Consider the following 17,448-nt stretch of genomic DNA (forward strand, 5'->3'; position numbering starts at 1 on the left):
ATTGCTGAATTCACAAACGCACCAGCCACATCAAACGGTCAAACTCAAACTTCAGGTGACCATTTAAACAACCAATCGTTAGAGGATTCAGTTGAACAGAGAGGTGGACATCGGGTAATCATACGAGATCGTTTCAATAATACAGAACTCAGGATCCCGTTAAACATACCAGAACCCGTTGATAACACTGATTTTCCAACATTTTACACCGCTATCATGGGCTCGATAAATGAACAGATGGATCATGCATTATCGAACGTATTGCCTGGGGATATGGTTCAATTGGAAGTGGTGGGGGAAAATGTAAATATACATGAGACGGTTCGCATGTCAGACGACCCCGACGTATGTGAAAACGCTGTTCAAAATCTGCTCGATCGACTCGTACAGTCTAACGCACAAGTCCTGTTTGATAGACAACTAGAGTTTGTCATCCAAATTGTAAGTGATATTCGCGGAGGTATGGGTCAAAAACGTCGAATAGGCAGTCTTTTGGATCATGAAATACTTGTTAAAAAAAGAAAGCATTTACTGGTGCCGAACAATCCGGGTGATACACAACTATGCTTTGCTACATCGTTAGCGCTTTTAATGGATAACTCATTGACGGAGCAAGAGATCTATCGACAAGCACTCGAGTATCAAAGAGCTGTTGGGATGGATGAGACGACCCCTGTTGGATTTAATGATATCAATAAATTCGAGACGCTTTTGGGTCGTAAGATTGTGGTTCTATATAGAAAAGAAGGAGAGTTTGGACCATTGATTCATTTCGAGACAGAATACCCCAAAACCGCAGATCCCTTGGTGATGTTTTTACAAAATCAACACTTTTACGGCGTGAAAAGTCCAGTTGGTTTGATGGGATGTAGTTATTTCTGTTGTTATTGTTACAAGGGTTACAATAATAAGAATCTACATCAATGCCCCGGACATTGTCATGTTTGCATAGACCCGACCTGTAAAACTCGGCCTCTGAAACCCATCCTTTGCAAGGGCTGTAATAAATCATGTCGAAACGCTGTCTGCTATGCCAAGCATCAAATAACCGGTGGAAAAGTTGGCAGCTTTTGCGATAGATACAAAAAATGTCCAGATTGCGGCCTTAACTATTACAAGACCAATAATACACAAGAGGCAAAACATAACTGTTTAGTTAAAAAATGTGTCTCATGTAAAATGCCGCTGAAAGATACTGATATAACTAGGGAACAACATCAGTGTTATATCCAACCTCTCCCAAAACAAGAACCCCGTGAAAAAATCGTCTTCTATGACTTTGAAACATATGAGGATCAGGAAAAGGTGCACAAACCCTTTATGGTCTGCACAAAATCACTCCAAGGGGAAGAACATCAATGGGTAGGACCTGATTGCGCCGTAAAGCTCATTGAGCATTTCAGAAAACCTCGTTACAAAGGCACCACTCTTATAGCCCACAATGCTCGTTCATTTGATTCCCAGCTCATTGTATCAGCGATGATTGACATGGGTCTCGTTCCTAAGGTTATCTTGACTGGTAGTAAAATCTTATGTCTCAAGCTTGAGTCAAACTGTCTCAGATTCATCGACTCGCTATCATTTTTACCCATGCCTCTGAGCGCAATGCCTAAAACTCTAGGTTTTGAAGATCAATGTAAAGGGTATTTCCCTCACAAATTCAGCTCATTGGAAAATCTCAACTACGTGGGTTCCTATCCTCAACCATGTGAATATGGGTTAGAACGCATGACAACAGCCAACCGTACCAAATTCCTTGAATGGTATGAAAGAGAATGTCGGGGAACCTTTGATTTCAGGAAGGAGGCGCTGATGTACTGCAAAAACGATGTTGACATTCTAACCGAGGGTTGTACAAAATTTAGAAACGAGTTTCTAAACGAGACAGGCGTCGATCCATTCAATTATGTCACCATAGCATCAGCATGCATGGGCGTTTTCCGTACCAATTTTCTCCAACCTCAGACATTGGCTATAACATCATCCGATAATTACGCGAGACAATATAAAGCCTTCTCACATGCTTCCATCCAGTATTTGGAGTGGATCATACACAGTCAAAAATTGCCTATACAACACGCTTTGAACGGGGGTGAAAAACAACTCGGTCGCTACGTCGTGGATGGCTATGTTGAAATTGATGGTGTAAAACATGTTTTTGAATATCTAGGTTGTTTCTACCACGGTTGTCCCGATTGTTATACACCAACTGAACGTTTCCCTCTGACAAATCAAACCTTTCAAGAATTGTTTGATATTAGCCAGAAGAAACTCTCGACCTTGAAATCGGATCCGTGTGTGCGTCTCACGGTAATGAAAGAACACGTGTGGTTGAACATGAAGAAAACTCATCAGGGTGTGAAAGAGTTCCTGCTTACTTATCAACATCCTGAACCCCTAGCACCACGTCAGGCTCTTTTCGGGGGCAGAACCAGCGTATTCACATTGCGATACACGGCCTCTCTGAATGAGCAAGTGTTCTATGTCGATGTCACCTCTCTGTATCCTTATGTCAACAGCAACTGCGCCTATCCTCTCGGTCATCCGATCGTTATCCGCAAAGACTTTGCCGACCCACGTAAATATTTCGGGCTGATCAAAGCCAAAGTCTACCCACCACGCGGTCTCTTGTTGCCTTTGTTACCTTACAAAACAGCTAAAGGTAAACTGACGTTCCCTCTCTGTAGAACATGTGCCGAAATCAACAACCAAACCTCATCGTGTCACCACGATGACGAGAGCAGGGCTCTGCTCGGTGTTTGGGTCACTATTGAGTTTAACAAGGCTCTTGACCTTGGTTACAGATTGGTTGAAATTGTGGAGGTGTGGCATTTCGACTCAGTGAGCAATAACATCTTTAAAGCTTACATGAACACCTTCCTCAAGGGGAAGCAGGAAGCCTCTGGCTATCCATCCAATGTCACCGATCAGGTGGGGAGGGACAAATACATCAATGATTACATGACACATCAAGGTATCCGGCTGGATCCTGAACGCATCAAAGTGAATCCTGGTAAGAGACAGGTTTCTAAACTTTGTCTAAATTCTCTCTGGGGAAAATATGGTCAGAGAGATAATTTAAAACAAACAAAACTGACCAACAAACCCGAAGAATTTTTTAAAATCATGTTTTCGGGTTTGTATGACATCGATTACTTCGGTTTCATCAAATCAGACACCGCGATGATTCAATACAGCGACAAAAAGAACATTCTTTCACGACCCTCCGACACCTCAAACATCTTTGTGGCTTGCTTTACAACAGCCCATGCAAGATTGTTCATGTACAGATTTTTGGAGCAGTTACAAGACAGGGTTCTATACACTGACACAGACAGCCTCATCTACGTGGTCAGGGATGGGGAAACGGCTCTAAAACTAGGCCAGTATCTCGGTGATCTGACTGATGAATTGGACGGTGACAGCATTCAGGAATTTGTTTCGGCCGGTCCTAAAAGCTATGCCTATCAAACTCGAGATACTAAAAAAACGGTGATGAAGGTTAAAGGTATCACACAGACGCACGAAAGCGGTCTAAACATCAACTTTGACAGTGTCAAAGACTTAGTGGAGGGATACATATCCAGCACGACGCATGGCAACGAACCCGACACGCACTCGCTTAAGACACCACAACACAGCATCGTCCGTGATAAAAAAGGGTTTCGCGTCAGAAATACTTCATTCGTCAAAAAGTTTAGGGTGGTCTACGACAAACGAAGACTTTTGCCGGACGGACGTAGTGTGCCTTTTGGTTATTAAGGGGAAAATGGAATTATCACAGGTCGAATTCGATCCGCGTCTCCAAGTGCCTTTTTCATGTTTGATCTCAGGGCCTAGCGGTTGTGGGAAAACATATTTTGTGAAACGTGTTTTGGAAGACTGTCAACATGTTATGAGAAATGTACCTGACAATATTGTATGGATTTATACCTCATATCAACCCTTGTACAACCAATTACAAAAGTTGATTAAAAACATAAAATTCCTAAAAGGTCTCCCAGAATCTTTTGATGACGAAGCCTTGTTCCCGTTACACCAGACTCATCTAATCATCCTTGATGATCTGATCTTCCAAGCATCGGACCATCCTGAAGTGGTGAAAATCTTTACCCAATATAGGCATCATAGAAATATGAGCGTCATATTGTTAACTCAGAATGTATTCCACCAAGGTAAATACAGTCGTACTATTAGTCTAAATAGTAATTACATGGTCTTGTTCAAAAATCCTCGGGATAAATTACAAACCAGTATTTTGGCTAATCAGATATTCCCTACGAAGAAAAATTATTTTTTAGAAAGTTTTGAAGATGCCACCAAAGACGCTCATGGGTATTTATTGGTGGATTTAACACCCACATGTCCAGAACAATACCGTTTGAGAACGGGTGTACTTCCTGATCAGTGGCCTACCGTCTACATTTCCAAAAATTGACATGTCCAAGCTTTTAAAAACAAACGCTCCGCAACTCAGGAACCTGTTTCAAGCCACGGCTAAGAGACGTAAAGACATACTAACCAGAGGTCCACCTTCTTTGATCAAGGTCCTCTGTGAAATTGCTTTCAATCTATTAAAGGGTCATATACCGCTTTCACCTTCACAGTTTAAGAAATTAAAAAAACAAAAGAAAATTATTAGACTATTGGCACGTAAAAAAACAAGTCTTAAGAAAAAACGCGCCTTTTTGACTCAAAGGGGTGGATTTATTCTTCCTCTGTTGGGAACAGTTGTACCCTTCCTAGGTAATCTTTTGGGTGGGTTAATCAACAAAAACTAGCCATCATGAGTTTGAAAACAGCCCAGAAAATGTTTCTTCTCACACCACAACAACTGGAACGTCTGAAAAAACCCGAACCTACCATCAGACAAACTGCCGAACAGGACATGGATGTGAAGATGAAGGCAGTTTTGGAAGATCTATCCTTGTCCCCTCATGAAAAAATAACAAGGTATCAGTCTTTACTTCATCGTTATTTAAGCCTTCTCAAACAAGGTGAAAAGGAAGAACGACCTCTGACCGTGTCTCTAACCCCTGAGGTTTTGAACCCTTCAAAGATTTCGAATGTTGAGGTACAAGACAAAATGGTGGGGAATGAAATCGAACCCTGGTTCGATATTCTGCATAACATTCCAACGCGTTATCGGAAAAACGCAGACTATGTTTTGAGAAAACTTAAGGATGCTGATAGAAGCTGGACCCCTCGTCATGAATTCATGTTTCAAGATAAGCCTATAAAAGGATCTCACATGACCGATTTACTCAGGCAGATTACTTTGACGAGTAAAAACATCGCGACTCGAACCCCTAGAGGCTGGAAGGAGTTTCTTCACACTCTACACGAACTCAATATTCCGGAGACCACCATCGTCAACCCTCACGCCCGTGACGAATTCAGACGGTTGAAACTCCGAGGTTCGTTAAGCTCTGATGATGACACAAACAAGAGGACATCCATTAGGAAGAAGAAAAAAACTAATAGAAAAAGACCCGCCCCTGTAAAGTGGGTGGGGTATTCCTCTTCATAAGTTTTAATGAAAAATCTAAAACCTTTGTATGTTTATACATGTGTTTTTATTCAATAAAATACATTTTAAATGATTACAGACAATGACAGGTTTGAAATTTTTTAAAAGAACATGCCGCTTGACCGGTACATGTCTTTTCCGCACAGGTTTGATAATGCTTTACAAAACTAGTTACCATGGCATCATTCTTTAACACATCATCCTTATAGCATGTTAACACATCCTGATAACTCAAACCACAGCCTCTATGTGTTAAATAATAGACGCAATGTTGACCACAGGTGATTGATAGCTCGTGTTGTAGACGTCTGTTATGATACAAAATACGATCGGAATGTTTTTTCAAAAAAGAGTTAATGTTTTGCGGATAATATTGAAATTCAGGAGGAAATCCAAAAGCGTCAAAAAAAGTACTGGTTCCATCTTTTTCCAACGTCAGAGCCAGCCAGTGTTCACCGGGTAAGTGTCGAGGATGTGTGTTGACGATGTAGAAGATTGGGGGGTTAGGCTGCAGCGAATTTATTTCATCCGAAGCGTAAACACCTCCAAATAAACGCCCTTGTAGACGTTTCATGAGTTGCTCCAGCTCTTTCCCGTTCATCAGTAATAATCCACTAATACCTGTCGTTTTGAATTTATTTCCAGGATGGAATCGTAGCAGGCGTACACAATAAGTGTGGTTGTGTGAGGGAGTGGGAGTCTAAATCTCATTTCTAACCTCAAACTTCCGCTGGAGACAGGTGCGAGAGCTCCTGAATCATCGTTGGGGTTTAAGTTAAAAACATACAGCGCATATCCACCGGAAAAATCCTCCCTGTTGATGCAAAGAGGTAAATCTTTCAAATGTCTTCCTGTCGATGTAAACAGGTTATGAAATTCTCGAACGGCGTTTCCTGCATTAAATTGGGGCTGGAAAGCTTTGGCTGGTATCTGTCTCCCCTCTTGGCAGAGCGCTAAATATTCCAAATGATGATGAGCGAAATTAAAGGGATTCAAATCTTTTCTGCCCACAAAGGCGTTGTGATTTACAAGACCTAACACCACATATCGAGGTGTATGACCGAGGAAAAGATTATCTTGTTGACAGGTTCTGGAATGTTGCGGGATGGAATAAGTTTTCACATTAATTCTTGATAACGGATACAAAGCATTTTCTTTGTTGAGAGCCGCAGCATGACCGATAGAGATGGCTGGTGAAACGGCGACTCTTTTCACAAAGAGGGAAGCGCCCACGATTTTCAGATGGTAGTTCACATCGGGAGGGCTCATAAAACAAAATTGGTCGTTGGCTTTGATGAGTTTCACTCGTAGATCCACGTTATTGAGAAGATGTCTCTCACAAAAAAATATGTCGGCGTGTAGAGGTCCTATCACGGTGAATGTTCGGGAACCCAACACATATTCTGCTCTGCGCAGTAATCCTTTGTTAACAGCATCCCCCGTTAAGACTGTTGAATCCATATGCCCTGATGTATCTTTGTAAAACATAGCCGCTGTGAATTGGCTTCTTAGAGAGGCTTCTGAAAAGTTTAACAACGTCTCTATCATAGCTCTGTATGGATGGGTTGCGCTAGATTGCGAGATCAACCTGTCGCCTAATGTTACATCCACTTGTGAGAAGATTGTATTCAAAGGATAATTAATAATACCGACTCGTTGATCTGTGGGTAAATTGCTACCATCTCTGTTGAGTACCCTCAGGTGCAGCTGAAGCAGGGTGTCTGAGAGGTCGAGATATTTGGATCCTTCTCCAGGTATGAAAAACTCCACAGGACCATCATCGGTGAGAGCCGAGATAGGTAACATTTCCACATATTGACTTTGTTCGATTGATAGTTGTGTCATGGGTGGACTAAATAAATCCAGTTCAGTTAGGGTGCACTCTGCTGACTTGTGATGCAAAAGAGCCATGATGAATAACCCTAATGGTCAATTTTGGTTAAGAGAAAATATCCCCGGTGTTTCTTCGCCGTCTCCTTTTCTTGACTGATTTCTTCTTGGACACGCGTTTGCGTTTTTTAGGCTCTCTCAACCTTTGTCCGATGGGTCTTTTTGCAGGTCTTCGTGCCAGAACCATTAAACCCGAACCTTCTTGAGGCTCCGCCTTACGGTTTATTCGTTCTAACACCCGACCGGCTACATCTGTTGCAATGTTTTTCGCAGCCGTTTGCAGGTGAGGTCTGGCAACGCTGAACCCTCTTTTGATTAATGGACTCACAAAACGAAATAATTTGGCAAAGATTGAACCCAATCCACGCCCATATTGGACCGGTAATCCATGAAAACCTGATAACGACCCACCCGCTTGGTTTTCGTAATAATCGACAAAACGGTAAAGATCATGATGCGTATCCAATACAACCATTTTTCTATCTGGGTCTAAAGTGCAGAGTAGCGATAACTTTACCGCGTGTAAATCCCACGGGTTGATTCTGATCCGTCTTAACTTCGATTCTTATATCCTCAATATGCTTCCTACTAACAGGCATGTAATAAAGAGGATTAAAGGCTTTAAATACAATGTCACCGTGATTATCATCGATGGGTATCGTTCTCAAGAGCGGAGCGAAAGCGTCACCCACAGCCTGATGATACACCACGTCTGTATAAACATATAGATGGTACATCCCCGCTTTTATATCCGCAGGATGTTGGCTCGCTGTCCACTGGGGTCCGCAGGTAACCCATTCATCGGGTAACGCCCCAAAAATGTAGGCTAACGCGGGACGAAAGCGTATCTTGTAATGACCATTCCCTGCCCAGAAAAATCTCTCCTTTAAATAATGGTATACAACATGGATTTCCGGATGGATCTTTTTGAGGAGCGCTTCCACATCTTGTCCTATTTTCTTAATATTATCGTAGTACCCAGCCGACAGGCTTAAGGATTTGATGGTGAATTTGTTTTCATCATAGTAAAGAGGTGCCAAAGCACCTGTTGTTGGTTCACCGTTTTCCCATGCATCTACATAGTCAAAAGATGCTTGATCTTCAGGCACGTTGAACCATGTATGGGGGTAGGATATTTCACTCAGAGCTACTTCCCAATTACCTTCGAGATCGATATGATGAGCCAGATTCACTCTGTATTCAGCTATCGTATTGTCTACATACACATCAGAACTTGCATTGGAGGGTAAGGTGACGTAAAACCCCCCTTCAAGATTCGGATCCATGTTGGTAAATGTCGAGATTCGTTGTAAAGCTTCTTATTTATACGTCGACGACTTGTGTAGCGGGGACCCAACTGTCATATTTCACAGGCCAGCCCTTCCAACGTATGAGAAACTGTTTCTGTCCGCCGACTTTACGCCGTTTGATAATCTTCTCCACTTGAAAGATTTGATCCTTGGATATCGTGACTTTCTGGAGCTCGTGTGCATAAAAAGTTCCTTGCACTAAGCTGTATTCTATTTCTTAACCAGGCTGGTTGCTATTTTACTCAGCGTATGGACTACAAAAAAGGACTACAAACATGGGGGCTGCCGGCAGTAGGAAGGATGTGACGTACAGGGAAATAGGAGGGTGCGAGGGGCGGGAGCGGTGGAGACATCACCCTTCATTTTTCTCGTCCGTAGCGGGATAAATGACGGCGTTTGACTGTCCAAATGTAGCCAACAAATACATGTCCAGACATGCAAACATGACTAGGCAGATTTTACAAAAAGCAAAGGGGTCTGCCGACCGGATGTCGACAGTTGCCTGCCGCTCACTATCTTTTGAAACACCTTGAGGCTGCTGCAGGCTTGGAGGGTGTCTATGGCCGGCGTCTTGCCCAGACAACCCCCCAAGCCTGCACAATACCATGTTTAAACTTATGTCGCTGGGAATATGTCCAGACATGTTTGCAAAAAGGGCAAATATCAACCGAATAAACATCTTATTCAAAGGTAAAAACAACGCCTGCTCTTCTCAACTCGTATTATTTCACTCGTTTAATTTAATTTTATACATCTACATTATTTAATTAGATATAGCTCATTTCATTGGATGCTTTATATACTTCAGATATTTAAATATGGATGACCTATATCCACCGAATAAACATCTTATTCAAAGGTAAAAACAACGCCTGCTCTTCTCAACTCATATTATTTCACTCGTTTAATTTAATTTTATTTAATTAGATATAGCTCATTTCATTGGATGCTTTATATACTTCAGATATTAAAATATGAATAACATAAGTACAGTTTGGGTTGGGGACGCACGCACGCAGGGAACACATTGTTTTTAACATAAGAAGCATACAGTTTGGGAGGGGGGCCAAGCCCCCCTCCCAATCACACACACAACGTCATCACAACGAGACAAAAAGCGTAATTCTGTAGGCGGGGCCCTTGGCCCACACACACACACACACACATACAACGTCATCACAACGAGACAAAAAGCGTAATTCTGTAGGCGGGGCCCTTGGCCCACACACACACACACATACAACGTCATCACAACGAGACAAAAAGCGTAATTCTGTAGGCGGGGCCCACTTCGACAAAAGCGTAATTCTGTAGGCGTGGTATTAAACCTTCAAGGGGCAGGGAATATGTAAATATTTTTAAATAGGTGGCTGGAGATTGGATAGTTTTAACACAGGGGCGGGGATAGCGGCCATTTTGGACAAAAGCGTAATTCTGTAGGCGGGGACAAAGAGACAAAAGCGTAATTCTGTAGGCGGGGCTATGACGTCATCAAAATTTAAAAAAGCGTAATTCTATTATCTCTCTTCCATTTATTCCAATTTAATTTAAATAATGTCAAATAAATGGTACATGACCATGGGTGGATAGCAGTGAACGCCCCCCCAAGTTATTGGTGTATATATTGGTGGTACGGGGCTGGTATAATATTAGTGCCCCCATGTGGTCCGAATGTGTAGCTACGGAGCCACACACGTCTCCTGACACGCATTTGCAAATCAGCACACGCATTTGCGAGTCGTCCGCGGCAGGACTGTAGCAAACGTCACCTGTAAGAACACAGCCAATCAAAAGGTCCCGTTTTTACAGGTCGCCCATCTACGGATTTTTGTCCGCATTTAACCATGTGTATGTGCCAACAAATCATTGTACACATTTGCTGATATTTGTCATATATCTGTGACTTCAATCATGCATTGTAGATTGTTGTGACACATTTGTGACTGTGGTTATAGTTTCAGATTCTTGTTACGTATTTTTGGATTGAAGTATTTGCCACAATAAAGACCACATGTATAAAATGCAAAATGTTGGAGGGAATTCTCGCTTACGGCCATACTACCCTGAGAACGCCCGATCTCGTCCGATCTCGGAAGCTAAGCAGGGTCGGGCCTGGTTAGTACTTGGATGGGAGACCGCCTGGGAATACCAGGTGCTGTAAGCTTTTGCACCGCAAAAAATAAATAAATAAAAATAACTTTGACAAATGTAAGCAAGTATGCGAGCTGCTTTTTTATAAATTTCCACATATTCGCCTGACAGGCTGAGAGCACAAAATGCCAACATTCGGCGTCCTCTGCCTTTGGGTGTTGCTACAGTCTCGCCGTGGACGACTCGCAAATGCGTGTGGCAATTTGCAAATGCGTGTCTGGAGACTTGACTGTGGCTCCGGAGCCACACATTGACCAAAAGGGTACCCTCGGAGTCTACAGGTGTAGCAGACATATGACCCGATGCAGTCCGGTTGGGTTGGTGCAGTGAGTGTTTACTAAATAAAAAGTTAATGAATCAATTTTAAAAAATGGTGTTTACTGAATGCAATAAAGGGAAGTATAGTTAATGTGGCAATTAGCAGGTGTGGAGAAGCTTCATTCATTTTTTTTAGCTTCACTGGTTATATCATTGGTTCTTATTTTATTAGTTCCACTTTATTCTTCCATTTATTCCAATTTAATTTAAATAATGTCAAATAAATGGTACATGACCATGGGTGGATAGCAGTGAACGCCCCCCCAAGTTATTGGTGTATATATTGGTGGTACGGGGCTGGTATAATATTAGTGCCCCCATGTGGTCCGAATGTGTAGCTACGGAGCCACACACGTCTCCTGACACGCATTTGCAAATCAGCACACGCATTTGCGAGTCGTCCGCGGCAGGACTGTAGCAAACGTCACCTGTAAGAACACAGCCAATCAAAAGGTCCCGTTTTTACAGGTCGCCCATCTACGGATTTTTGTCCGCATTTAACCATGTGTATGTGCCAACAAATCATTGTACACATTTGCTGATATTTGTCATATATCTGTGACTTCAATCATGCATTGTAGATTGTTGTGACACATTTGTGACTGTGGTTATAGTTTCAGATTCTAGTTACGTATTTTTGGATTGAAGTATTTGCCACAATAAAGACCACATGTATAAAATGCAAAATTTTGGAGGGAATTCTCGCTTACGGCCATACTACCCTGAGAACGCCCGATCTCGTCCGATCTCGGAAGCTAAGCAGGGTCGGGCCTGGTTAGTACTTGGATGGGAGACCGCCTGGGAATACCAGGTGCTGTAAGCTTTTGCACCGCAAAAAATAAATAAATAAAAATAACTTTGACAAATGTAAGCAAGTATGCGAGCTGCTTTTTTATAAATTTCCACATATTCGCCTGACAGGCTGAGAGCACAAAATGCCAACATTCAGCGTCCTCTGCCTTTGGGTGTTGCTACAGTCTCGCCGTGGACGACTCGCAAATGCGTGTGGCAATTTGCAAATGCGTGTCTGGAGACTTGACTGTGGCTCCGGAGCCACACATTGACCAAAAGGGTACCCTCGGAGTCTACAGGTGTAGCAGACATATGACCCGATGCAGTCCGGTTGGGTTGGTGCAGTGAGTGTTTACTAAATAAAAAGTTAATGAATCAATTTTAAAAAATGGTGTTTACTGAATGCAATAAAGGGAAGTATAGTTAATGTCGCAATTAGCAGGTGTGGAGAAGCTTCATTCATTTTTTTTAGCTTCACTGGTTATATCATTGGTTCTTATTTTATTAGTTCCACTTTATTCTTCCATTTATTCCAATTTAATTTAAATAATGTCAAATAAATGGTACATGACCATGGGTGGATAGCAGTGAACGCCCCCCCAAGTTATTGGTGTATATATTGGTGGTACGGGGCTGGTATAATATTAGTGCCCCCATGTGGTCCGAATGTGTAGCTACGGAGCCACACACGTCTCCTGACACGCATTTGCAAATCAGCACACGCATTTGCGAGTCGTCCGCGGCAGGACTGTAGCAAACGTCACCTGTAAGAACACAGCCAATCAAAAGGTCCCGTTTTTACAGGTCGCCCATCTACGGATTTTTGTCCGCATTTAACCATGTGTATGTGCCAACAAATCATTGTACACATTTGCTGATATTTGTCATATATCTGTGACTTCAATCATGCATTGTAGATTGTTGTGACACATTTGTGACTGTGGTTATAGTTTCAGATTCTTGTTACGTATTTTTGGATTGAAGTATTTGCCACAATAAAGACCACATGTATAAAATGCAAAATTTTGGAGGGAATTCTCGCTTACGGCCATACTACCCTGAGAACGCCCGATCTCGTCCGATCTCGGAAGCTAAGCAGGGTCGGGCCTGGTTAGTACTTGGATGGGACACCGCCTGGGAATACCAGGTGCTGTAAGCTTTTGCACCGCAAAAAATAAATAAATAAAAATAACTTTGACAAATGTAAGCAAGTATGCGAGCTGCTTTTTTATAAATTTCCACATATTCGCCTGACAGGCTGAGAGCACAAAATGCCAACATTCAGCGTCCTCTGCCTTTGGGTGTTGCTACAGTCTCGCCGTGGACGACTCGCAAATGCGTGTGGCAATTTGCAAATGCGTGTCTGGAGACTTGACTGTGGCTCCGGAGCCACACATTGACCAAAAGGGTACCCTCGGAGTCTACAGGTGTAGCAGACATATGACCCGATGCAGTCCGGTTGGGTTGGTGCAGTGAGTGTTTACTAAATAAAAAGTTAATGAATCAATTTTAAAAAATGGTGTTTACTGAATGCAATAAAGGGAAGTATAGTTAATGTGGCAATTAGCAGGTGTGGAGAAGCTTCATTCATTTTTTTTAGCTTCACTGGTTATATCATTGGTTCTTATTTTATTAGTTCCACTTTATTCTTCCATTTATTCCAATTTAATTTAAATAATGTCAAATAAATGGTACATGACCATGGGTGGATAGCAGTGAACGCCCCCCCAAGTTATTGGTGTATATATTGGTGGTACGGGGCTGGTATAATATTAGTGCCCCCATGTGGTCCGAATGTGTAGCTACGGAGCCACACACGTCTCCTGACACGCATTTGCAAATCAGCACACGCATTTGCGAGTCGTCCGCGGCAGGACTGTAGCAAACGTCACCTGTAAGAACACAGCCAATCAAAAGGTCCCGTTTTTACAGGTCGCCCATCTACGGATTTTTGTCCGCATTTAACCATGTGTATGTGCCAACAAATCATTGTACACATTTGCTGATATTTGTCATATATCTGTGACTTCAATCATGCATTGTAGATTGTTGTGACACATTTGTGACTGTGGTTATAGTTTCAGATTCTAGTTACGTATTTTTGGATTGAAGTATTTGCCACAATAAAGACCACATGTATAAAATGCAAAATTTTGGAGGGAATTCTCGCTTACGGCCATACTACCCTGAGAACGCCCGATCTCGTCCGATCTCGGAAGCTAAGCAGGGTCGGGCCTGGTTAGTACTTGGATGGGAGACCGCCTGGGAATACCAGGTGCTGTAAGCTTTTGCACCGCAAAAAATAAATAAATAAAAATAACTTTGACAAATGTAAGCAAGTATGCGAGCTGCTTTTTTATAAATTTCCACATATTCGCCTGACAGGCTGAGAGCACAAAATGCCAACATTCAGCGTCCTCTGCCTTTGGGTGTTGCTACAGTCTCGCCGTGGACGACTCGCAAATGCGTGTGGCAATTTGCAAATGCGTGTCTGGAGACTTGACTGTGGCTCCGGAGCCACACATTGACCAAAAGGGTACCCTCGTAGTCTACAGGTGTAGCAGACATATGACCCGATGCAGTCCGGTTGGGTTGGTGCAGTGAGTGTTTACTAAATAAAAAGTTAATGAATCAATTTTAAAAAATGGTGTTTACTGAATGCAATAAAGGGAAGTATAGTTAATGTCGCAATTAGCAGGTGTGGAGAAGCTTCATTCATTTTTTTTAGCTTCACTGGTTATATCATTGGTTCTTATTTTATTAGTTCCACTTTATTCTTCCATTTATTCCAATTTAATTTAAATAATGTCAAATAAATGGTACATGACCATGGGTGGATAGCAGTGAACGCCCCCCCAAGTTATTGGTGTATATATTGGTGGTACGGGGCTGGTATAATATTAGTGCCCCCATGTGGTCCGAATGTGTAGCTACGGAGCCACACACGTCTCCTGACACGCATTTGCAAATCAGCACACGCATTTGCGAGTCGTCCGCGGCAGGACTGTAGCAAACGTCACCTGTAAGAACACAGCCAATCAAAAGGTCCCGTTTTTACAGGTCGCCCATCTACGGATTTTTGTCCGCATTTAACCATGTGTATGTGCCAACAAATCATTGTACACATTTGCTGATATTTGTCATATATCTGTGACTTCAATCATGCATTGTAGATTGTTGTGACACATTTGTGACTGTGGTTATAGTTTCAGATTCTAGTTACGTATTTTTGGATTGAAGTATTTGCCACAATAAAGACCACATGTATAAAATGCAAAATTTTGGAGGGAATTCTCGCTTACGGCCATACTACCCTGAGAACGCCCGATCTCGTCCGATCTCGGAAGCTAAGCAGGGTCGGGCCTGGTTAGTACTTGGATGGGAGACCGCCTGGGAATACCAGGTGCTGTAAGCTTTTGCACCGCAAAAAATAAATAAATAAAAATAACTTTGACAAATGTAAGCAAGTATGCGAGCTGCTTTTTTATAAATTTCCACATATTCGCCTGACAGGCTGAGAGCACAAAATGCCAACATTCAGCGTCCTCTGCCTTTGGGTGTTGCTACAGTCTCGCCGTGGACGACTCGCAAATGCGTGTGGCAATTTGCAAATGCGTGTCTGGAGACTTGACTGTGGCTCCGGAGCCACACATTGACCAAAAGGGTACCCTCGGAGTCTACAGGTGTAGCAGACATATGACCCGATGCAGTCCGGTTGGGTTGGTGCAGTGAGTGTTTACTAAATAAAAAGTTAATGAATCAATTTTAAAAAATGGTGTTTACTGAATGCAATAAAGGGAAGTATAGTTAATGTCGCAATTAGCAGGTGTGGAGAAGCTTCATTCATTTTTTTTAGCTTCACTGGTTATATCATTGGTTCTTATTTTATTAGTTCCACTTTATTCTTCCATTTATTCCAATTTAATTTAAATAATGTCAAATAAATGGTACATGACCATGGGTGGATAGCAGTGAACGCCCCCCCAAGTTATTGGTGTATATATTGGTGGTACGGGGCTGGTATAATATTAGTGCCCCCATGTGGTCCGAATGTGTAGCTACGGAGCCACACACGTCTCCTGACACGCATTTGCAAATCAGCACACGCATTTGCGAGTCGTCCGCGGCAGGACTGTAGCAAACGTCACCTGTAAGAACACAGCCAATCAAAAGGTCCCGTTTTTACAGGTCGCCCATCTACGGATTTTTGTCCGCATTTAACCATGTGTATGTGCCAACAAATCATTGTACACATTTGCTGATATTTGTCATATATCTGTGACTTCAATCATGCATTGTAGATTGTTGTGACACATTTGTGACTGTGGTTATAGTTTCAGATTCTTGTTACGTATTTTTGGATTGAAGTATTTGCCACAATAAAGACCACATGTATAAAATGCAAAATTTTGGAGGGAATTCTCGCTTACGGCCATACTACCCTGAGAACGCCCGATCTCGTCCGATCTCGGAAGCTAAGCAGGGTCGGGCCTGGTTAGTACTTGGATGGGAGACCGCCTGGGAATACCAGGTGCTGTAAGCTTTTGCACCGCAAAAAATAAATAAATAAAAATAACTTTGACAAATGTAAGCAAGTATGCGAGCTGCTTTTTTATAAATTTCCACATATTCGCCTGACAGGCTGAGAGCACAAAATGCCAACATTCAGCGTCCTCTGCCTTTGGGTGTTGCTACAGTCTCGCCGTGGACGACTCGCAAATGCGTGTGGCAATTTGCAAATGCGTGTCTGGAGACTTGACTGTGGCTCCGGAGCCACACATTGACCAAAAGGGTACCCTCGGAGTCTACAGGTGTAGCAGACATATGACCCGATGCAGTCCGGTTGGGTTGGTGCAGTGAGTGTTTACTAAATAAAAAGTTAATGAATCAATTTTAAAAAATGGTGTTTACTGAATGCAATAAAGGGAAGTATAGTTAATGTCGCAATTAGCAGGTGTGGAGAAGCTTCATTCATTTTTTTTAGCTTCACTGGTTATATCATTGGTTCTTATTTTATTAGTTCCACTTTATTCTTCCATTTATTCCAATTTAATTTAAATAATGTCAAATAAATGGTACATGACCATGGGTGGATAGCAGTGAACGCCCCCCCAAGTTATTGGTGTATATATTGGTGGTACGGGGCTGGTATAATATTAGTGCCCCCATGTGGTCCGAATGTGTAGCTACGGAGCCACACACGTCTCCTGACACGCATTTGCAAATCAGCACACGCATTTGCGAGTCGTCCGCGGCAGGACTGTAGCAAACGTCACCTGTAAGAACACAGCCAATCAAAAGGTCCCGTTTTTACAGGTCGCCCATCTACGGATTTTTGTCCGCATTTAACCATGTGTATGTGCCAACAAATCATTGTACACATTTGCTGATATTTGTCATATATCTGTGACTTCAATCATGCATTGTAGATTGTTGTGACACATTTGTGACTGTGGT

At 42.4% G+C, this 17,448-nt stretch overlaps 6 non-coding genes across 6 annotated transcripts; all 6 read left to right on the forward strand.

The window, feature by feature from the left end:
- The first annotated feature begins 10,775 nt into the window (after positions 1 to 10,775).
- On the forward strand, positions 10,776 to 10,894 carry LOC148336172 (5S ribosomal RNA). Its single transcript, XR_015843593.1, has one exon. It is a non-coding gene; the product is annotated as a 5S ribosomal RNA (ribosomal RNA).
- Positions 10,895 to 11,903: 1,009 nt separating this feature from the next.
- Positions 11,904 to 12,022, forward strand: LOC148336173 (5S ribosomal RNA). The gene has a single exon (XR_015843595.1). It is a non-coding gene; the product is annotated as a 5S ribosomal RNA (ribosomal RNA).
- Positions 12,023 to 13,031: 1,009 nt separating this feature from the next.
- On the forward strand, positions 13,032 to 13,150 carry LOC148336174 (5S ribosomal RNA). Its single transcript, XR_015843420.1, has one exon. It is a non-coding gene; the product is annotated as a 5S ribosomal RNA (ribosomal RNA).
- Positions 13,151 to 14,159: 1,009 nt separating this feature from the next.
- LOC148336175 (5S ribosomal RNA) lies at positions 14,160 to 14,278 on the forward strand. The gene has a single exon (XR_015843596.1). It is a non-coding gene; the product is annotated as a 5S ribosomal RNA (ribosomal RNA).
- Positions 14,279 to 15,287: 1,009 nt separating this feature from the next.
- Positions 15,288 to 15,406, forward strand: LOC148336176 (5S ribosomal RNA). Its single transcript, XR_015843597.1, has one exon. It is a non-coding gene; the product is annotated as a 5S ribosomal RNA (ribosomal RNA).
- Positions 15,407 to 16,415: 1,009 nt separating this feature from the next.
- LOC148336177 (5S ribosomal RNA) lies at positions 16,416 to 16,534 on the forward strand. Its single transcript, XR_015843598.1, has one exon. It is a non-coding gene; the product is annotated as a 5S ribosomal RNA (ribosomal RNA).
- Positions 16,535 to 17,448: the final 914 nt, after the last annotated feature.

Source organism: Idiotropiscis lumnitzeri, chromosome 5, assembly GCF_059441095.1.
Source record: "Idiotropiscis lumnitzeri isolate Australia: NSW breed Sydney's pygmy pipehorse chromosome 5, RoL_Ilum_1.0, whole genome shotgun sequence".
Classification (NCBI taxonomy): Eukaryota; Metazoa; Chordata; class Actinopteri; order Syngnathiformes; family Syngnathidae; genus Idiotropiscis; species Idiotropiscis lumnitzeri.